At 47.0% G+C, this 22,864-nt stretch overlaps 2 long non-coding RNA genes across 3 annotated transcripts; both read left to right on the plus strand.

Moving 5' to 3' along the window:
• Nucleotides 1–243: 243 nt before the first annotated feature.
• On the plus strand, nucleotides 244–21,219 carry LOC146398504 (uncharacterized). The gene is made up of 2 exons (XR_014819130.1): nucleotides 244–487; nucleotides 16,970–21,219. It is a non-coding gene; the product is annotated as an uncharacterized LOC146398504 (long non-coding RNA).
• On the plus strand, nucleotides 7,160–12,493 carry LOC146398505 (uncharacterized). 2 transcript variants are annotated; one of them, XR_014819128.1, is made up of 3 exons: nucleotides 7,160–7,461; nucleotides 7,707–7,875; nucleotides 11,920–12,493. It is a non-coding gene; the product is annotated as an uncharacterized LOC146398505 (long non-coding RNA). The 2 variants fall into 2 exon arrangements; XR_014819127.1 differs by lacking the exon at nucleotides 11,920–12,493 and adding an exon at nucleotides 8,221–10,604.
• Nucleotides 21,220–22,864: the final 1,645 nt, after the last annotated feature.

A 22,864-nucleotide genomic window follows, 5' to 3' on the forward strand; every position in this document is an offset into this window, starting at 1 on the left:
GGGAGGGGCGAGGTGGTACCGGGAGGGGGAGGCCGCGGAGCCCTCCCGGCGCTGCGGACTGTGAGCGCTGCTCTCGGGCAGCGGACGCGCCTTGGAAGATTAGATTAGCTCTGCTGAGCTTTCCAGAAACAGCCAACCCCACCCACCCTCCAAACCAGCGAACCCACCCCCACCCCCGGCCCCGCCCGGGCCGCGGCGGCTGCAGCACGCTGGCCGGCGGGCGGGCGCGGGGCGCGGGGCTCGGGGGCGCTCCCGGTGGCGGCGGCGGCGGCGCGCGCTCGGCCAACTCGGCCCCGCTAGACTTCCGGGAAAGAGGAGGCTTTTCTTCTCCAAAATTCTCCAGGCTGCTGTGGTGCGCTTTTGTTTTACGGTGGAACACTACCGTTAAAAAGCGTAGCCGTGAAACTAAGTGAGACTAAAACCTGCCGCCTACTTCCTGGAGGCTTTTGTTGGGTCTTGAAACTAGGAATCTTTGCGGGTCATCCTTGTAAGTGCCATTTTAATCCGTTCACACCGCTGCTTGTGCGCCTATCCTGCGTTTAACATCATTAGACTGGTGAGACTGGTGACATTGTGACATTGTGTGATGTTGATTTAATGATGATTTCTGCTTTGGTCGGTTAATATTGCCTCACTTGGTAACACGACATAAATGCGTGCACGTTGCAAAAAGAAAAGCAGAGGGAGAGGTTATCTTTTTAACCCTGCTGTGTGTAAAATGGATATGAAAATCTTCCCTAAAGTGTTGCCAATACTGAGAGTCAAGTGTTTTTTAGACCGTGGAAGTGTTTAAAACAAAACAAAACAAAACAATTCATTGGCTAGTTCATTGTTATTCTACTTGTTAACATTACATGTCATTAAATAATAGGGATGAAAACCCTATTCGTTGTTCTCAACTTCCTGGTTTAGAACGCGTGTCTTTTATAGTAAATCACACATTATCAGGTATGTATTGCGCGCCAGAGAATTTCTGCTCTGAAACACAGCAGCTTTGATGCTTCAGTACCAAGGTCTTAGGAAATCTCCAAATGCGATTAGTTTTTATAAAGAAGGAGGGTTGCTTACGAAAACTGAAGTCTCTTCCCAGAGAATTTACTCTATTTTCCTGTGAAATGAACTGAAAGGCTAGGGAATCATTCATTTGTAAGTTGCTCAATGCCAGAATGAGGCATCCTCCCAGTCGTTAATAGAAAGGCCCAATTCAGTTTATAAAAATGTGGCCTTCAAGCCACAACTCATAAACCTGAATAAGATCAAAGGTGATGTGATGCATGCTTTAGCAAATTAAACCAGCAATAGCGATAGGATGTACCCTCACGTGAATAGGGTGCAAAGACATACGCTTCAGTGGACACTACCCTAGTTACTCCGTGTTGCTTAAGTTCCTGGGAGTTAGCTCCAGACCAGAGATTGTAGGCTGGAGCTCATCGGCTGGTCCTTGTTTTCCAGACCTGTTTGTTTGCCCTTTGAAGTGTATTTTCAACTTTTGACCTCCTTATCTATATTTAAAAATCAGGGTATTTCCCAGGGAAAGTTGGACTTTTGGCTGCTCTTTGAAATCTGAGAAGACCTGTCCCCCTGGGCGGGGTTGTAGGCGGGACCAGTGTCAGATGTGACAGCCTCCACCTCCCCTCTTGCCCACTTAAGGTGCTTGTCTGCCTCTGCCCCTGAGTTTCCTGCCCCAGACAGGAACCACTTCATCCGGGGTTCGGCCTTTTTATAAGGATTATTTAAGTCGTAGGTGGTTTAGACACTCTCTGCCTAGGCCTAAGGCATATATGCTTAAATTGTGATTCCCAGAAATCCATCATGATAGAGTCAACCAGTCCGAAACTGAGTCTGTGGCCATTTCCTAAAAAAACGGCTACTACGGAAGGTCGGGGTGCCCTCCACTCTGCATTTCCCCAAGAAGTAGCAAGACACAGGGGAGCATGTGGTCTCGGGAATTGAACAGACCTGCTCTGGATTGCCACTTGGTACTTGCTGTGCAAATATTAGGCAAGTTCTTAGCTATCCTTGAGCTCGCATCCTTAAAAGTAGATATGATAAAACTACCCTTTGAATGATCGAATATTAAGTTATCATATGTGAAAGCATCTCGAACAGTCCCTGGTCCATGGGAACCACCCCAAATAACAATGTCCTGTGCCCTTAGGATTTCAGTGACGAATGCGGATACTTGAGAAGGAATTCATACTAGATCTGTTCACTAGTCTACAAAATCCTACTTCAGTAGAATCCAAACTTTGGTATGTGCAGGAGACTTACCTGGATACTTGTTTATGATGCTACGGTCTGGGTGCCTCTCTCAAGATTTTGATACAGGAGCTCCCGTCGTGGCGCAGTGGTTAACGAATCCGACTAGGAACCATGAGGTTGTGGGTCCGATCCCTGCCCTTGCTCGGTGGGTTGAGGATCGGGCGTTGCCCTGAGCTGTGGTGTAGGTTGCAGACGCGGCTCGGATCCCGTGTTGCTGTGGCTCTGGCGTAGGCCAGGGGCTACAGCTCCGATTGGACCCCTAGCCTGGGAAGCTCCCTATGCCGCAGGAGCAGCCCAAGAAATAGCAAAAAGACAAAAAAAAAAAAAAAAAAAAAAAAAAAGATTTTGATACAGGAAGTCCCAACCAGGGCCCTGGGGCCTGAGTTCCCAGGCTTCACTCTGACAGTCTCGGTTCTAGCCCGGCCCCGGCCATTCAAGTGAGTGAGCTGGAGATGGAGGAAGGAAGCCAGGCCGAGTCCCTGACTGTTCCCCCCCAGCTTGCTGATCCTCCAGCTGGATTGGATCCCTCTCGCCAGCTTATCAATTCACAGGCTTCTGTTGAGCACCTGCTGGAAGTGCCCTGAGCTGGCACCGGGCACACAAGGCAGATGAAGCAGTTCCTGTTGGCAGGGGAGCTCAGGGAACTGAATTCCAAGACCAGGCCTAGCATTTGGGTCCCAGTTCCTGCCTTTCCTACCATCCAGCATTTAGTAAACCCCCTCAGGGTGCATCCCCATTGCCACTCTGTAGTGACTTCTGTATCCCATGAGGACGCTTAGCATGGCACTGCTCAGGTGCTCATTAGACATCTGTGGAATTTAATTTCCTTGGGCAAATCTGTCTTCTGAAACTCAGTTTATGTTCATTCACTCATCAGCTATCTAGGAGCCAGGAACTGTTGCAGAAGCTGGGGATCCAGCCATGAGCAAAATGTCAAATCACTGCCCACATGGAACTTCTATTCCTGTTGAGGAAGACAGGCCCTATGAACAACCTGCTTTGAATTCCAGTGTATTCGATTGCTATCTGTACCCTGACGTTGGCTGCAATCTTGTTTGCTCTGACTGCTACCTCAGTTCCCTGCCAATGCTGGTCTAAACAGTCCTTCCTCAGTGGCGAAACTGTCTGTGGCCAAAGAACCTACCAGTTATCTTTCTGCTTCTTGAATCAGAGTGTCTGCCTATCTCTGATCAGCCATTCATTTCCAAACTCCAGAAGCTTCCACAATCAATGCAAGTTGTCTTTTCTCTTCTTACAGAATATTAGGCAGAAACCTTGTTAGAAGCCAAGTGACTCTGCTGTCCCATTGTTTTGTTCTGTTCTAATATTGCTTTTCTTTTAAAGCGTCTTAGCTATGATGCCAGATATAAAAGTAACTCTAACTGCTTTGCATTCATATTCTGCACCATAGTTGGAGTGGACTTTTAATATTTTATCAGCAAAAGATGGTCAGCCTTACCTTGAGATGTGTGATTTTGGAGGGTACGTCTTGCTGCATTCTTACCGAACTCTTTGTATCTTTCTGGGTCCGATACTTGTTACTAGAGAAATACAAGTCCAATTTTGTCATAAAAATGAGAGAGGATTTCAGTTTTCCAAGCATTCTACAAAGTGAATGCTTTACCTCTGGAAATTCAGGTACAATTTCCTCTCTAAAAGGCAACTTTTTGTGAAAATGCCCCCAAACGGATTATTTCTGTCTCTTTGCGTGTATATACTTTTCTCTTTCTCCTCTGTCTGTGATCATCACTGGCTCTCAGCTGCACATATTTTATCACTTTCCAAGTCTATATGAATTGCTGTTGAGAAATACAAAGTGGGCCAGTGGAAATTCTTTAGGGGGAAAAACTCAGACACCCAGGAATTCCCTTTGTGCTGTGAGATGCAAGGTAGGCATTTCAATCTGGACATAATATCAGTCTTCAGTCAAGCACCTGGCGAATAAGCAGGTAGAATTCAAACGTGTTTGACCACAGATGGTCACTCTAGCGCGTGGGCCAATTGCTGGGCTCTGCACCATTTCAGACTGCTCTGTCAGAACTTAATTTGAGAGTCTGTCTATACGCACCAGTGAAAGTGGATATTAATAGATGCACCTACCCAGCAGAGCCGTTAGAGTTGTAAAAAACCCTAAGATCTGGCTGTTCTGATGTGATGAGCACTCAGACATCATGATGTGGGCACAGAGTCTGCCAGAACCTAGAGAACTGAAAGGGAAGACGTTCCATGCTCGTTCCTTCTTCCCCCGCCCCCCCACCCAGGAAGGACTGAGGCGGGGGGGGGTGTGTGTGTGAAAACTTTGAACCTGGGCCTCTGCCAGCCACGGTGATAATTGTGGAAAATCCACTTTTGTTTTAACGGACGGTTCCCCTCACTGAACTGACATTTGGGGATTACACACCTGGAGTGCACACCGTCACTGTCCCTGGGATGTCTTTGGGTTACAGGTGCAGACAGCAGAAGGTAAGGTACAAGGGGCTCAGATGACACCGGTGAAGGGAACAAACCCAATGCGAATTTCACCGGCAACCAAGGTAGCCTCTCCACCTCTAGGTTGGGCGAGGCTGCTCTGGAGCCGCATCTTTTTTCGAGCCCCTTAATGACATCGTCAGGACCGCCCTTCCAGGAAGATCTTGAACAGGCGCTGGGACTCCGGCTCTTCTGTGTGGCAGCAGACAGTAGGATGTCTCCTGCAGTACAGATGTGCATAGATTTGCTCACTCTGCTGCTTTTATGATATCGTTTTAGAAAATGAGTTGTGAAAGGTTGCATTTGAACACTTTTTGAACCAGCACGTTAATTAAGGGATCAAAAAGCTTAAGCTCATGCTTTTTAATAACTGAAACCAATGTCTCTCATATTTCATATCTAAAATCTATAGACACTGTTATCAGCCTAGCTTCTTTTACTTCCAACTGGTTATGAAAGTTTTCCTTCTTAAGTTCACCTTTTCCATATCCAGCAGGACCAGCTCTTGTGATGATCATTAAAAGAAACCTGTATACCACAGTGGGCAACGTTAAATTGCCAGGTTGCCAAGAATTCTAGGGATTTTCTTTCTTCTCTAGTCATTGTCACAGCCAGTGTCTTTTTGAAAAAAGACGTTTTTCATTGCATTGCCATATCAGGTGGCTAAGAGTTTCCCGGTCGGCTTGGTAAACTTTTGACTGGATAGAATTTAGTTAGCTCAATAAAGTGGCCTAAGGAACTTACAGATCAGCACGGATACAAATGCATATGAAATAAAAGATACAGGCTGACTAGGCTGGGTGGACCACACCTCCTAGTAGTCTGGGGAGTGTGTGTGAGTTGTTTTGGTTTTGTTTGGGAAGGTGAGGACTACTGGTGTGGGTAGATTTCCAAACTACCCCAGAGAATGGAATCAGGAAACTCACAGCAGGCTCAGAAAGAGTCCCGCAGCTGGCCGGCCAGGGAGCTAGAAGGAGATGGGCTTGTCAAAGAAACTAGAATTGTTTCACATCCAAGCATGAAGCAGAGGCTAGAGAACTGTTGTGTCCGCACAGGAGTGGAAGAACCAAGGTGGTTCCAACCAACTTCTAAGATTATTTTATTGCATCAGAGAAAATAGGAGTTTCAACCACAGCAGAATCTAAAAAGGGGAGACTTTTCATTTAGAACCAGTCATTGACACACATTGATTAATATTAATTGGGGAATTCTTGCTATGGCGCAGTGGGTTAATGATCTGGCTTGTCTCTGTGGAGGCGCCAGTTCCAGCCCTAGCCCAGTGCAGTGGGTTGCAGAATCCAGTGTTGCTGGATCCAGCTGTGGCATAGGTTGCAGATGTGGTTCGGATTCAGTCCCTGGCCCCAGGAACTTCCATATGCCGCAGGTATGGCTGAAACAGGAAAAACAGGAACAAAAACTATTAATTGGGCTGAAGGTGGTGTCCCAGACTGCCAGTGTGCGGGAGAGGCTTGTTCAGGTGCCCAAGGACTCCCATCCCCCCTGCCATCTTGTCCCCAGCATGAGCCTCCGGGAAGGACAGGAAAAGGGGCTCTTTGGAAAGTCCCCTTTCACCCAAACATAAGAAAATTGTTTGTGTCCAGTGGGCTTAGTTGTTGCTCTTGCCACTCAGAGGCCTTTTCCCCACCATTGGGATGGGGGTGACGCCAGTCATGAGGGCTCAGACCTGCACCGAAAAATCCCCTTCAAAAGCTGCAGCTAGGAGTTCCCGTCGTGGCGCAGTGGTTAACGAATCCGACTAGGAACCCTGAGGTTGGGGGTTCGGTCCCTGCCCTTGCTCAGTGGGTTAACGATCCGGCGTTGCCGTGAGCTGTGGTGTAGGTTGCAGACGCGGCTCGGATCCCGCGTTGCTGTGGCTCTGGCGTAGGCCGGTGGCTACAGCTCCGATTCGACCCCTAGCCTGGGAACCTCCATATGCCGCGGGAGCGGCCCAAGAAATAGCAACAACAACAACAACAACAACAACAAAAAAGACAAAAGACAGAAAAAAAAAAAAAAAAAAAAAGCTGCAGCTAGCTTTCGAATAGGCTTTTCCGGCTTCATAATAAATAACCCAGCTGTAGAGTTATCACAAGAGAACTCCTCTACACACTTTGCTGAATATATTTTTGTTTTCACTTTGTTGGCTTGGGAGCAGGGAGTAAACACTCAGTGAGCCCCCCCCCCCCAAATGAAGCTCCCCAAATGAAGAAATACCTCCTGCTGTATAAACAGCCAGCCCTCAAACTGACTCAGAAACCGCCCAGGCAGGTATTCTGAGTCCCTGTGTGATTCAGGACCTGTCGACCTCTCCTCTCCGCAGGCCTAAGAGAACTTAACGCTTTCCCCTCCCACCAGCTCGCAGCGGTGCCTTGGGGATGGAAAAACTCAATGTGGCAAAGTGCAGGGCAGATTTTTTTAAATGCCGCAGGAAAGATCCGGTAAAAAGCACCTGTGTTTCGTGAGACGGAGCTGCTGTGGAAAAGACCCGTGGCGCACTGTCTTCTTGGGTCCGGGGCCAGCAGATCCATCTTCTAGAATTCAAGACCAAAGGTGGGAGGACACGGCGGAAGGTTTTGAGAAAGGAAGTGGAGCGTCCTCTTTAGACCCACGGGGCTCATCCTGTTTTTTCCGACGTCTCTGGACAGAGGATGCAGTCAGCATAAAGACGTCGTGTTGATGATGCTGCCAGAAGGAGCCCGCAGTGTTCCCGTCGCAGGAACGTGGCTTCAGGTGCAGTTTCACCTCGAAAAGTGAGCAGGACCAGCTTTCCTCAAGGAAGCTCTGGCTCCTGGTGTCATTATAGGCCTTGGGGAGGGGGCCCTGGCTGCGGTCCTTTGTCCTGTCTCCACTGTCACTCCTTCCTCAAAACATACATATTCATGCCCGGGCGTCATCCTTTGCCGAAGGGACCCACTCTGTGCCTGAGCACCTGTCCCCGCGAGGGGCCATGCCAGCCGAGTCCTTTTCCGGCACAGGGTCATCAGCTGAGCCGTCTGACGGGCAGCACGTGCTCTGACGCACCTGCCCCCACCTTCCTCCACGAATGGACACCGTTAATCCCAAGTCAGGCCGGCTGGGATTCTGGCCACACAGGGGCAAGGCCTTCGTCAAAGAAGAACTGTCTCAAAGGGCAGCAAGCACCACGTAAGTGTTCGCTTTTTTCTTGATGCCACCGTGCTACACACAAACCCCCACGGAGGCGGCGGCAAGAAACCACCCCCAAAGGGAGGGAGGCCAGCGGGAGACGCGGGCCTGCGTTTCAGAGGGAAGGAGCGGGTCAGGGCCGCGGCCAGTCAGCTTCGGAAGTTTAAGGCTGCCCCTCAGAGCGGGGACACGCTCTGCTGTGGCTCCCAGCCGTCGATGGGGAAGCTTGAAGGGTGTCTGGGGGTTTGATTTGGCTGGTCGTTGGGTGTTTGGGGTCTCGCCAAAGTAGCCACCCGGTTTGGAAACATAACTTAGGAAAAAAAAAGCATTGATGCCCACCTCCAGATTAGGGTGCCCTCCTGTTCCGTGGAAACTTCAGACAAGCAGCCCTTCACTCTACTAAGGCATACAGTCCTGGCGCATCTTCGCGGGCCTGGGCACTGACTGTGTGAGCACTGAGACCAGGCCTGGAGGAGCCCCAAACCCTCTGCCTCCCGGAGCGTCCAGTCTGCACGCCATTCCGGTTCTGCAGGTGTGGCTTCAGGCGAATGTCCCCACCTGGACCACCTGTTCTGAACATCAGAATCGGAGACAAGTGATTGCTTGAACTCATCCAGGAATCGAAGCGATCCCTATGACCTGTTTTCAAAGATTTCATTCAGGAATACACTCGAAAAACAGAACAGTGGACCTCTTAATTCTAAAATGAGGAGGCGTGGAGTTCCCACTAGGGCACAGTGGGTTGAGAACCCCACTGCAGCGGCTCAGGTTGCTGGTGAAGCGTGGGTTCCATTCCAGGCCTGGTGCAGCAGGTTAAAGGATCCAACGTTGCCGCCCCGCTTGGATTCAGTCCCTGGCCCCCCAGGAACTTCCATATGCCAGGGTGCCACCCTAAAAATTAACAATAAATGAAAAAATAAACTGAGGAGGTGTGAGGGGCACCCATACATTCTTGTGTTTCTACAACAGCCGAGCAGCAAAGGGGAGACTTGCTGGGGCCCCTCAGTTCATTGTTGTAGCATCATAATCCCTCTTCCCCGCATTTGAGAGGCTTAAGGGCTGTCACCCGCAAGAGACCAGAGGAGGCAAATCCAGCGGTAATGGCCTCACACACTGTCATCAGAGAGACTCAGTAAAAAGCCTTTCAGTTTCGTTAATCAGAAAAAGCCTTACGGTTAATGAGACTGTGCAAAGCCTGGACGTGGAGGTAAAAGTCCAGCCTTGAAATGACCCCTCGGGTATGTGCCACGTGGTCTGCCATTGGCATTGGGTCTTTGGGCCCCAGGGTCCTCACTTGTAAAATAAGGCCGTGCTGGACTACACCTGGCAGCCCTCCTCGTCGTAACCTTCTCTAATCTGTGACGAAGGTGGCACTGTCCTTTTGTGATTTGAATTCATCGATTAGGCATTTCATCAATGGCCAGTGTTGCTTCACTGCTGAGATTACAATAATGATGGTGAGGCTTCAGGGTTAACAATTAACTAAAATAAATGAGCCATTTCACACCTCTGCCAGTGCTCTCCTTTCCAACTCTTGATAGAACAAACAAACAGCAAACAGCAATGAATGAATTCACAAGCAAAGATTATTTTTGGCAATTAGAAAAGTTAGACACTTCTCTGTACATACACATTATGTACAGAAATAGGTGTGCACATTTATAACTGTGTGTATACATGCTACCATTTGCCATTAAATGTGAATGTTCCCAAATAGTAAATTACAAGAGCTTGTAATATTTGTAATATTTAGTGAGCACAGACTATGCACCAAACACTGTTGAAAACTTGATTTACAGTATCTGTAACTTCTTATCAGTAATTTCTTCTGTTTCCAGTCTTAACACCCAAAAGTGATTTCTCATAATATGGAAGTTTATAAAGTTTATTGCAAACATCTTGTCTGGGAGGCATAAGTGTTAGAGCATCGAGAGACAATATTTCATAAAAAAGGACTCCAACTTGTCTGAATTCTGGGGCGAAGCCTCACTGGAAAGGCATGCATTTGATCATGTTTATGTCTGGGGGCGGGAATTCCGTCCCTAAATAATTCTTCCCTTTTGCAGAGAGAGGGAAAATCTTGGAGTTTATGGAGAATGGGAAACATTTCCATCTCTAGTGAGATTGGAAAAAAAAGTCTCGAGTTCTCAGTGTGGCTCAGCGGGTTAAGAATCCAACTAGTATCCAATAGGATTCGGGTTCGATCCCTGGCCTAGCTCGTTGGATTAAAGGATCTGGCATTGCTGTGGCCATGGCGTAGACCGGCAGCCCTGATTCGACCCCTAGACTGGGAACTTCCATGTGCTGCAGGTGCAGCCCTAAAAAGAAAAAAAAAAAAAAAAAAAAAAAAACTCAGTAAGGCTCAAGGAAGATGTTCCTGGTAATATTTGAAAAGTTACTATGATTTTGAAACACATCTTCTGAAAGCAAGTTATAGAATAAATTTTTATATAACAGAAAATTCAAGGGTGATTCTTTCTGTCCAGGCCTTACGAAATCCACACTGGGACTGAAATTTCGGGGATCACTCATTTCCACACTCTTTGCCCATGCAGCGCTCCCTGAGCAGTGATGGAGCATTCAGTAGCATAAGGGACTCGTTTCATATTATGATGATCATAATTCTACATGTTTTCCCAAAATGTACAAATATAAAATGTGCTATGTTCTCCTCATATGCCTGCCTATGGAAAACAGAAATAAAAATTGTTTACTTGGGCTACAACAAATGTCATTCTCTTGTTTGGTGGCTTTTGATATCCTTCAGCCAAACCAAACATGCAGCTTCCCAAGATCCAAGAATCCGTATTTAATACCGTAATGAGTTTCTCACTCCGAGTTTCCCTTTTCTCTCTCTTTTTTAATGACTCCATTGTTAAATAAGAAATGGCTAATGTCAGCTTTCTCACTGGCACCAGTAGTAGTTGTTGCTGTTTCATAACTAATTTAGGAAAGCAACTGAAGCAGAAAGAAGCTACATTATTTATTACCGTATGCTCCCCTCCTGGATATCACTATCATCTTCAGTATTAATGCCTCCTTTACAAGTGTAAGGGTAGGAAATGGAAGCTAGTGGATTTAATTGATAAACTGTACAACTATGAAATGTTTTCAGCTGAATAGTTCTGATTTTTATCCTCAAACCAAAATAGTGCCTCACTTAATGACTGCATTGTCTAAACATTTATCTCCTACGTGTTGAAGTATTCTTTTTTTTTAAATAGGGCTGTTCTACCTGAGGCATATGGAAGTTCCCAGGTTAGGGATCAAATCAGAGCTACAGCTGCCACAGCCACAGCCACAACAATGGTATTGTTAACCATTGTAATACCTTCTTCATTTTTTTATTTTTTGGCCTCACCCTCGGCATGAGGACGTTCCAGGGCCAAGAATCGAACCCAAGGCACAGCAGTGACAACTTCCAGATCCTTAACTCGCTGAGCTGCCAGGAACCTCCTTCTATAAATGATTCCCTTTGAGGGTCACATGCCATTCGATTCAGTTCTCCGAAGGGCAAGCTCACCGTGAATTCGGTGGCAGCCGGAACTGAGCAGTGCCCTCAACAGTGAAAACCGGGGGTCAGAGCTGGAATGTGGGCAGTGTACAGGTTAACTCAGAAACTCTGGTTCGCAGAGGCGCGTCCGCCGTGGGTGTTGCATGGGAGTTTGTGCAACGCGCTGCCGGACAAAGTCAGAAGAGACACTGGTTCTGGTGTGTTTCTCTTCAGCTGAACAGGAAAGACTTTAGGCAAAGGTCATTAAGCAAATGAATAACCAAAAAAAAGCATAGGCTATTCTTTGCCTGGTTCAGTTACCACCTCTGACCAGAGTTCTGCTAAGATCTGCGCCAGTCACCCTGATTTCTCATCTGCTTGCCCGGGGAACGTCTTTATTCAAGGCGTACCTGAAGTTTTTCAGCTAAAACGTGACGTCATCCTCATAAATGAGCATCACCTCTTCCCATTTTTCTTGGAATCAGTGACACTACCTGTCCTCCTGATTCTGTGCAATTTTTTGTGACCCTGTCCCTCACTGTCCATTTCAGCGGCCACACTCTGACTCAGTCTCCCGGCTCCAGCTGCCCTGGACACCAGCGGAATACCCTGCCTGCGTCACCGTTTTTATCACTGCCCGTTTCCGACTTCAGAACCTACAGTGGCCTCTGCCTGCTTTACCCCTCGTGCCCTCCCTGTGACCCCTTGCTGTCCCCAAAGGCTGAGTGACTCTGCTTTTCCTGAGCCAGTCTATTTGTTATATCCCCCTGAACTTGGCCTAGAAACGCAGAGCCCAAGCCTTACCGTTTGCTCTCCCCCACCCTGCTGTTTGCATTTCCTTCTCCGCCTCCCCTCCCGCATCTCCTTAAGCCACGCCCACATCCCTTTTGCTTTTAAGACTCCGTTGGTTTGTGCCTTCTCCTCTTGGGGGCCTATCTGTGATGGGGCAGGTGTCGGGCAGCCCTTCTCTGTACACCGGGAAGCGTGAGTACCCAGAGAGGGGATGAAGGCACCTGTAAAGGAACGTTGGGATGGTAGAGGCTGCTCTGGCCATACAGTGGCATGGCTAGAAAAATCTCGTAATATTTTTTCCAGCACTCAATAAAGAAAATACTGGAGTTCCCGTCGTGGCGCAGTGGTTAACGAATCCGACTAGGAACCATGAGGTTGCGGGTTCGGTCCCTGCCCTTGCTCAGTGGGTTAACGATCTGGCGTTGCCGTGAGCTGTGGTGTAGGTTGCAGACTCAGCTCGGATCCTGCGTTGCTGTGGCTCTGGTGTAGGCTGGTGGCTACAGCTCCGACTGGACCCCTAGCCTGGGAATCTCCATATGCCGCGGGAGCAGCCCAAGACCAAGAAATAGCAAAAAGACCAAAAAAAAAAAAAAAAAAAAAAAGCTATACTGAAGCAAATGAGTATGTCTTGAGAGGATGTAGAGCGCAAGAGAATTTTCTTTTTTTTTTTAATGGCTGCACCTGCAGCATGTGGACATTCCCAGGCTAGGCGTGGAATTGGAGCTGCAGCTGCCGGCCTACACCACAGCCACAGCAACAGCAACTCCCAGATCCAAGCCTGGTCTGTGATCTACACCGCAGCTCAAGGTAACACTGGATTCCTAACCCACTGAGTGAGGCCAGGGATGGAACCCGCATCCCCATGGATGCTAGTCGGGTTCTTAACCTGCTGAGCCACAATGGGAACTTTGGAATTCCTTTTTAAATGCTGTTTGGAAAGAGAAGTTGAGAAGACAGTGGACGAATGAATGTGACTGATGTCTCCCAATAGACAAGGAAGGGGACATAAATTTGGGGTTTGTTTTTGTTTGTTTGCTTTTAGGGCTGCAGCCACTGCATATGGAGGTTCCCAGGCTAGGAGTCTAATTGGAGCTGTAGCTGCCGGCCTACACCACAGCCACGGCACACATACTATGTGATGTTTGAGTAGAATCAGAAAAGTCAAATTCCATAGCCCCAAAATAGTAGGCATGACTAAGGGATGAATAGGTTAGTCACAAAAGATGGGATCCAAGCCGCATTTGTGACCCACACCACAGCTCACGGCAGCACTGGATCCTTAGCCCACTGAGCGAGGCCAGGGATGGAACTCTCAAGCTCATGATTCCTAGTTGGATTCGTTAACCACTGAGCCACAACAGGAACTTTGGGACATAAATTTGTGATGGGAGATATCACACTGCTGCCTTCACACACCCACATACTATGTGATGTTTGAGTAGAATCAGAAAAGTCAAATTCCATAGCCCCAAAATAGTAGGCACGACTAAGGGATGAATAGGTTAGTCCAAAAGACAGCTCCCAACTGCCCCCTGGCCCTAGACCAATTAAAGTAACTTCTAGAAATAATTCTTCAAGTTGAATTATCTATGCAAACGATTCCTTATTAATAATCCATATCCGGGTTTGGCAAACAATCCATGGGCCAAACCCAGCCCACTTCTGGTTTTGGTAACTAAAATTTTTTTGGAACATAGCCCCCTCCTTTGCGTGTATTGTCCATGGCTGTGTCCCACTCTAAGGCCCCAGCCAGTAGTGACAGAGACCCTGTGACCCACAGATAAAAAAAGGCCCTAGAGGGGAAAAATTCATTGGCCCTTGACCTACATGATCTAAGGAAATAGTAATTTGGTCAGAATTGTCATTAATTTGCTTTCTGCAGTAGGACTGTGATATAGCTGGATATATTTCTTATCTTCTGAAATAAGTGAGGGATTCAGCAACCCCCATCTTTCCCACAAGGGCCAGACCTGGGGCCTGGAACTGGCTGGCTGGCTAAGAGCCAGTAACCTCTGGTTACCAAGTAGAATAACCCACTTGTCCTGGTGTCCTGGGATCTGTCATGGTTTTAAAACTGAGTCCTGGGAGTTCCCGTCCTGGCGCAGTGGTTAATGAATACGACTAGGAACCATGGGGTTGCAGGTTCGATCCCTGGCCTTGCTCAGTGGGTTGAGGAGCTGGTGTTGCCATGAGCTGTGGTATGGGTCGCAGACTCGGCTCGGATCCCACGTTGCTGTGGCTCTGGCGTAGGCTGGCGGCTACAGCTCCGATTCAACCCCTAGCCTGGAAACTTCCATATACCTTGGATGCAGCCCTAAAAAGCAAAAAATAAACACACACACAAACAAAATACCTCTCTTGTGCCATTTTCCAGTGATGTCATTTCTTTGCCCCTTACAAATAAATACCCTAATAACAAATTACATGGACTGTGGTGGGGAAAGTAGCCCATATACGTAAAAGTGCCTGATTTTCCACTTGATAAACTGTTTTATGCTTTAAACATAAACACTTGGAGACAAGTGGCAGTTGAATTCTGGTCCAAGGATGGCTCCATCCCAGGAGGTTGTGGTGCCCAGCTAGTTAACGTAGCTTGTGATGCCCAGGTCCACTGCCAGATGCTGAACTTCTGGGAACCAGGTTCAGGGACTTTTTCTAATCTAGCATTTCGTGCCTCTAACGGAAAATGTTGACAGGAAGTTGATAGAGGCTGAGTGCTCCCTCACTCATGATTCATCTGATGGATCGCTATGACCGAAGCGCTAAGTGGACCGCACGCTCATTAATTTTTTAAAGAGGATAATAACACACAGACAGCGGTGTCCAAATCTGATAGCAACTATGTGCCATCAAAGGTCCCCAGGACCAGATCAAAAAGATGAGACAACATTAATCTCATTCTATCAGCTGCCTTTTTTTTTTTTTTTGCCCCCCCACCCTGCCCCACCCACGTGGCAAATGGCATTCCCCAGGGGCCAGGGACCAGATTCCAGCGGCAATTGCAACCTGTGCTGCAGACGGATCCTTTAACCCACTGTGCCAAGCCAGGGATGGAACCTTCGTCCTGGTGCTGCAGAGGCACGGAGATCCTGTGGTGCCACGGCAGCAGGAACTCTCAGCCTTTTGACTTCACATCCAGTGGGTTAGCAAATGTGCAGGATGCACCTAGATACTGGGTACTCCTGGAGCAGTTCTCCCAGTTACACTCAACATCCTAACTTGGTCCCCAACAAATTCAATTTCCTTTAGCCTATAGCTATAGGACTTGGAGAAATCAAATTTTTTACTGAATGAATTGGTCAAATCAATCCAAAACTATCAGCATTTTTATTTAATTGTCAGTTTCTTAGCAAATGTATAGAATGGGGTTGGGTAACAAGAACTTCTATGGTACTGTAGATTCCAAAAAGTTCCAAATACCTATACCACAGAGCTGATTCCCAACAAATTCATTTTACTTGAGGCTATAGCCACGTGATTTGAATGAATAAAACTTTTTACCAAATTAATCAGTCAAATCAAAATGTATAAATTCAGTGAAAAAAAATCAAACAAGGTATTTGGCTGATTTGAATGGCTAATGCAGCAAAATAAGTCAAATTATTAGCTCAGAATATATACTGCTTTAATTTTATTTAAACTATAAACATCTATTTGCCTTTTTAAGGAGGACAACGCAAAAAAAAGCACCGCTTTTCAAAGTTGGCTGTACATTAGCCTCACTTAGGGAGATTTCAAAACTTCCAAAACCCAGGCCACAGCCCAGATCATTTAAATCAGCATCCCTGTGGCTGAGACCCGGCCATCAGTCCCTTGGGCATAAGCTGCGCAGGTGGTTGGGAACCACTGGCATCAAGGTCAAATAATTAGGAATGAAACCCCTAGAGTATGTATCCATTAAGGTGGAAGCCCAAATTGGGAGAGAAAACAATGAGACCTTGTAAAAACATAACAGTAATTATCAAAAGTAATTAATTATTATTAAAAGCAATTAACACATTATATTTATTATTATAAAAATAAGTTTATAATTTGCTATTGTTATGTTAAAAGTAACAGCCAACTAATTATTGAATTCTAACCAAGTGCCAAGCACTGTGCCAGATTTAAAAATTTTTTTTATTTTATGAAATTCTCACACATGCCAAGGAAGCCTTTTGAAGTCAATTATTGTGCCCATTTTACAAATGGGGAAATGGAGGCACTGGAGGTTAAATACTTGCCCAAGGACACACATCTAGCAAGGGGTTGGGTGAGAGCCAGCACAAAACAGTATGAGTCCAAAGCCTGTGCCTGAACTCTTTTTGAAAACCAGTGGCTTGAAACTCAGTGCTTTAACGGTCTTTGGACTTTATGCTCTTATTTCTTTGGGGCATTGTTTTTTGGTCTTGTTTTTGTTTTGTTTTGTTTTCACTTTTCTTTGTTTCTGGATGGGAAGGCCTCTCCAAACAGTGCACAAAGGCAATTTCCGATCCCCCTGGGAGAGAGGTAGGCCTGGCTTCATGCGTATAATAGACAGAGGAGTTAATATTCTGCATTAAGAGCTCCGTGTCTCTCCAGGGAGTTTCTGGCAGACTTAAAGCACTCTCAGGCAGCAGAAAAGAAACCTGAAACAAAACCCCCACCTGGGGGAAGCAGACATATTTGCTAAAGCATGTTTAAAATTTAATTGAAAAAGAGTAAGAATATAATGGGGCTTCCTATTCACTGCAAATCTGGTTATTTCACAAAATCTTCAGCTGGTGACCCGTCAACCTGTATGGGTTTATTTTAAAAGTTTTTTTTTTTTTTTTTTTTTTTTTGAGGTAGGTCCCTTGAGCAACATGTCCTCAATATGAGCTGAATTCTGAACATTTAGCTGATAAATGTTAACATTTTTGGTTGCATAATGAAAAACAAAATAAAACAGAAGAAGAAAGAAAGGAAGATGAAAATACAATATAATGTCACGGTCAGTTTCAGCCATTTCCTGTGACAATTGTGGTGCTGTACAGTCATTTCTGAATTGTGTCTTGTCTCTCCTTTTCACATAAAAACTGAGAGAGGAGCTAAAAATGCCCCGAGAAGCTCCCAGAGGACCAAGGCCGACCGGCAGAGCAGAATCTGGGCCAATCTCAGCAGTTGTGTTTTTTTTTTTCTCAGCCTACTTACCTCAGGAGAGCAGTTTTTCTCTTTCTGAGGACTCGTCCACACGCAGCACAGCCACGCAGAGAGGAGCATGGCGCTCCGGCTCTGCCCCGTGGTCTCCAGGCCACTGCCCGGCTGGCACTGGGCCTGCAGCAAGCACGCGTGCTCCAGCCACCCTGCGGAAGCACCTTGGCCTCGGAAGAGACCAGAACTCCCCTCCAGCACCAGGCAGGGCTGGGGAGGAAACACCCCACGTCCGCCTGCAAGGCTGAGTCCTGGACGCCCAGTGCCGCCAGGTGGCCCACTGTTTCAGGGCAAAGCTGCACACCCGTCAGGCGGGGCACCTACCTTCGAAAAGGGTGAAGGCTTTGGGCGCTCACAACACTCTGCTTCTCTGATATCGCCTCCCACTTTCCTTTGGGGAAAACTCACGGGGGCTGGACATGGCCAGGACCCCACTGCTGGAGACCAGTGAAACTGCCGACCGAAGCAATAAACAAACTCAGCGCATGTGCAAAAGCACAGCCACCGAGAGAGTTTTATCATTACCTGCACCTGATTTTGCTCACGAACCTACGTCACCTTCCCTGATAAAAGGCATGTGGGCTAAAGCCTGGGCGCCTTGGTTCTGCGGAACGGAGGGCCTCCTGGTCCCCCACTTTCTAGATGCGAAAGAGTCTTGTGTGTTTTATTACGCTGCGTGGCCCCTCTTCCAGGATCTCCTGTTGCCCTGAAGCGCCGGATGTGGCACCCCACATCTGTCCTGACTGTGTGGACGGAGCAAGGGGTCCGTTTTAATTTCCTTTGAGGTTTCCTTCTTTATTTATTTTTCTTTTTAGGGCCTTACCTGCGGCATACAGAGGCTCCCAGGCTAGGGGTCCAATCAGAGCTGTAGCTGCCAGCCAATGCCACAACAACACAAGATCCTTGCTGAGTCTTCGACCTACCCCACAGCTGTCGGCAATGCCGGATCCTTAAGCCACTGAGCAAGGGCAGGGATTGAACCCGCATCCTCTTGGATACTAAGGGGATTCTTAACCCGTCGAGCCACAAGGGGACACCGAGGCTTCCTTCTTTAAAGACAAGCTTCCCATGGTGTTTTCTCAATAATACTTCTGTTTGCAAGTTTGGGAGTGTGGCCAGAGGAGACTGTGAGTCTTGTAACTAGCAGAAAACTCAGGAGAAAAATATTTTAAGGAGATGATGGAAAAAGACCGAACAAATCCTGAAGAAAGGCCAAGCACCAAGACGACGATGGGCTGGGTTGGCTTCCTGGTTCCCTGCTCCTCAGCTCTGCTCAGAGGGTCCCAGGCCTCTGCGCCTGGTGCCGCAGAGGTCATCCCTGGTGCTGGCCGCCCCCAGACCATCTGGGGGAGCAGCAGCAAGTGTTTAAGGGCACGCGTTCCTTCCTCTCCGCCGCCCTCCATCCTCCGGTGTGCAGCCCTAAGAGGATAAAAGCCACCCTCTGGCCGGGCCAGTTGGCCTACATCAGCGCGGTTCTGCCCGGCTGCTCCCGGCGCGGGGAGGCCGGGCCGCAGTGGCAGCAGCTGGCCCGCTTCCCGGCGGCTCCTCCGGCCGCAGCTGTCCGTGCTATTTGCAGCTCTCCACATCCTGAGAGCCGAGAGCAGGCCTCTCCTTGGGCTGTGTGAGTAAGACACAGGCAGACAGTGCGCCGGAGTAACTGGTCAACGGGAGGCCAGGCAGGGCCTTCCTGCATCGCGGCGAGGCCGGGAAGTTGGGAAACGGTGACCTGCAGGGGCCTGAGGAAGAGCTGCCGGGGCCGCCCCCGCTCGCCAGCGCCCCTAAAAGAGGGGGAGCAGGCAGAGAGCAGGAACTTCTGGTGCACGTCCCCGGTCTTTCCAGACTGTCCCCCACGGCGCCCGCCCCCATCGCTCACCCTTGACCCCATTCCCCGAGCAGCGGGCGCGATCATCTCATGTATTTGTTTGGTTGTGCAGCGGCTGCCTCTTCCCTGAACAGTAAGCGCCTGGAGGCCCCTGGGGTGATGTTTCCCGCGGAACCTCCGGGGCCAAGCAGGCTGCCTGGCGCCTTTGCAAGTGAATACCGGCCGGCTCACTCCTCCGGCGGGAGCTGATCTCTCCACTTGCCTTCTGAGGAGGTGTCTCAACCTGGGGAGATAAACTGGACTTCTTGGGCGCGGAAGGAAACGCCTTCTCCCTGGTTTCATGTATCTTCCAACCCACCGTGTGGGATCAGCTAAATAGGAGTGGTCTTTATGTGATCTATACCACTTGTCACTCTTTAATGTAATCTTATGTCATTTAAAGGTTAAATTATAGGGTAACTAAAAAGCGACGGTAATATGTTAAGCACAATCATTTAGAGGGAGATTTTCCCCTAAAACCTGGTTAAAAGAAATTTGAGAAAGACTCAGTTCCATTCATTCAACAAATAGGACTTAGTGACAATCCAGCCTGTTGTGTTTAATAAGAATTCACCCTGTAAAGGAAGAGGTAATGACATCAGTGAAATTACCTTTATGTATTAATGGAACCGAAGGAGTCTTAACTCTAAAAGCAAATGTTCTCTAAACCTAAATATTTTATACTCAAGAAGAAAATCAGCCGCGAAGAAAGCTTGTCAAAAGTGACAGCTCTATCTGATAATGATAGCCGCATCTGAAGATCCTGTGCAAATTAAAACATTCAGTGAACAAATTAATGTCCGTTCTTCCCAGGAGCTCAGAGTTCATAATTTATTTCTCTATAATTATAATGAAATGTCCCCATTTTTGGCTAGCACTTTCCCAAATCCCTCCAGGCACCTGGGTGGTAGGGTATGCCAACGTAAAGTTCTAGAAATGACCTGTTATCCTATGCAGTGTTAGGTAGAACCCACCTGCTAGACCTTGTAGTTTGCCACAGCGTAGAAAATAAATTGATCCCGCAAGCACTTATTTAGGAACACCTGCCCAGGCGATCCAGCGCTCAAGCAGACGGGAGCAGCCCCAGCCCTGCTGGAACGGCTAGAAAAACCTGACCCCGTCATTTGAACAGAATGGCAAACAGTTATGCAATTTGAATTGCATTTTGCCTCTCTCTCCGCTTTTTTAATAGAAAGTGGAAAATAGAAATCTCGTGCAAACGGACTTGGCTTGAAAGTAGTGTGGCTAGAAGGTAGGCAACTGGGAATCCAGCATCCCTGCCCGCACATTTTTGGAGAACTCTGGGCAGGGATGGGGAGCCTGGCACAGCCCCAGTGGAGAGCCCTGGGGGATGTACACTGACCTGGGAGTGGTTGGAGGTTCCGGCCACCTCCCTGCGGTGGCCATGGGTGCCCTGTTTCACTGGAGATAGGGGTCAGGAGAGGATTGGAGAGACGGGGGTCCGCCTTCCCACAGAATCTGCAGATCCTGCGGGCTCCTCCAACCCTTACACTCTCTCTCAAGGAAAAGACATTCAGGTGTTTGCCCTATTTTTAATCATCTTATCGTAAGTTTGCAGTCTTGCTGGGTGGTTTAAGCTAAGACCCCCCCACACAGTAAAAGCATACGTTGAATGGTATGATATCATGGTCTTGTAGCAGCCACATTTCGATGAATACAATGTCTTTTAAAACCCTTTTATAACAATCGTACTGGGTGAAAACTTAGATTTCAGACCTAATTTTGATCATTTTTATCATGAATGCATTTTGCTAGTTTATTCCTTAAAAATCTCTCTCAGACTTCCTCAACTCTCTGAAGTGATACCAGATGGGTTTTATTTTATGTTTCTCGCTAAAATTGGATCCTGGGAAAGACTCGAGTAGATGATAGGAAGATGACTGTCAGAGTTCTCTTGTGCTACAGCAAGTCAAGGATCCAGCGATGTCACTGTAGAGGCTTGGGTCACTGCTATGGAGCGGGTTCCATCCCTGGCCTGGAAACCTCTGCATGCTTCAGGCAAGGCCACTCTCTCCAAAAATAACAATATTTGAAATTAAAATGAAAATGACAGTCTTGTAGAAAAATGAACTGAGAATATAAGCCACAATTCACAGAAAAAAAAAATTTAGATTTTGCCTTAAAATGAAGACATGGCAAAAACCAAAATACTAAAACTGCATCTCAGTTGTTTCTTCCCAAGTCAGTTTTTTTTTTTCTTTTTTTTTTGGTCTTTTTAGGGCCACACCTGCCACATAAGGAAGTTCCCAGGCTAGAGGTCAAATCAGAGCTGCAGCTGCCGGCCTACGTCACAGCCACAGCAACTCCAGATCTGAACTGCGTCTGTGACCTACACCACAACTCACAGCAACGCCAGATCCTTAACCCACTGAGCGAGGCCATGGATCGAACCTGAATCATGGATACAAATAACTAATAAGTTTTGGAAATTATGTAGATTATTATGAAGAACAATGATACAATGAAATGAAAAGCAGAAACACTGTTTTGCAAAATTTTGTTTTTTCACCCATTCCAGTTGATCTGGGTCGTCTTTTTGAAGTCCTGCAATTACTTGAATATAATAGCTCTTTCTGTTAATCTTCAACCAGAAAAGCAGTAAAATAACAGAAGCATAAAGGGGAATGGATATTTCAACCCAATGGCTCTCCAGGATTTTCAGGCTTTTCATCTTCTCGCTTTTGAAGGTTTACCTCTCACAATTTCCTCTACTGCTATAGGCTCGAATGCTTATAAAATCTTGGAAATTATGACCCTACTCCATTTCCCTTATATGTAAAATTGTCTCAATAGCCTTTTAAAAAATGATTTATTTGGGTGAAAACTTGCTGAAGACAACTAGGTAAAACTCACCAAATTCACATTTCATTTCACTCAAAAACTCAAAACCTGACTTCAAATTCAGCCATTTCACTTTGAGGAATATATTTATAACCTAACAAAATAATCATGGACACAAAAGTATGAGTATAAAGAAAGGCTAGTCATCTTAGCCTTAATCATAGCAGTAAAAATAATCAGAAACTAAACAAATATCTAGCAACATAGGATTGCCTAGATAAATTTATTCACTGGAATACCATACTGGCAGTAAAAATGATGCAGCATAGAGCAGAATATGTGATGACATAAAGTTTTAAGATATACTGTTAGTAGTAAAAGTAGTTTTCAAATAGTATTGATAAATATATTGCTTTTTTTTTTTTTTTTTTCCTAGGGCCACACCGAGGCATATGGAAGTTCCCAGGCTAGGGGTCTAATCAGTGCTGTAGCCCCTGGCCTACACCAGAGCTGCAGCAACACCAGATCCGAGACGCATCTTTGACCTACACCACAGCTCACAGCACCGCTGGATCCTTAATGCACTGAGGGAGACCAGGGATTGAACCCACAACCTCATGGTTCCTAGTTAGATTCATTAACCACTGAGCCACGACAGGAACTCCTATATTGCCATTTTTGATAAGACAAATTATATTCTATATACAACCGAAAGACAACCCAGTTTAAAAAGGGCTTGAATTAGTTATCCAAAGAAGGTATACAAATGGCCAAAAAGTACATGAAAAGATGCTCAATATCATTTGTCACTAAGAAATGCAAATCAAAAGCAAATGAGATATCACTTCACACCCTCTAGGATGGCTATTAAAAAAAAAAAAAAAAGAGAA

Source organism: Sus scrofa, chromosome 11 (genome assembly GCF_054392235.1).
Source record: "Sus scrofa isolate SSC_HxYL_T2T_F1_AM1 chromosome 11, Sscrofa_HxYL_maternal_Yorkshire_Landrace_v2.0, whole genome shotgun sequence".
Taxonomy (NCBI): domain Eukaryota; kingdom Metazoa; phylum Chordata; class Mammalia; order Artiodactyla; family Suidae; genus Sus; species Sus scrofa.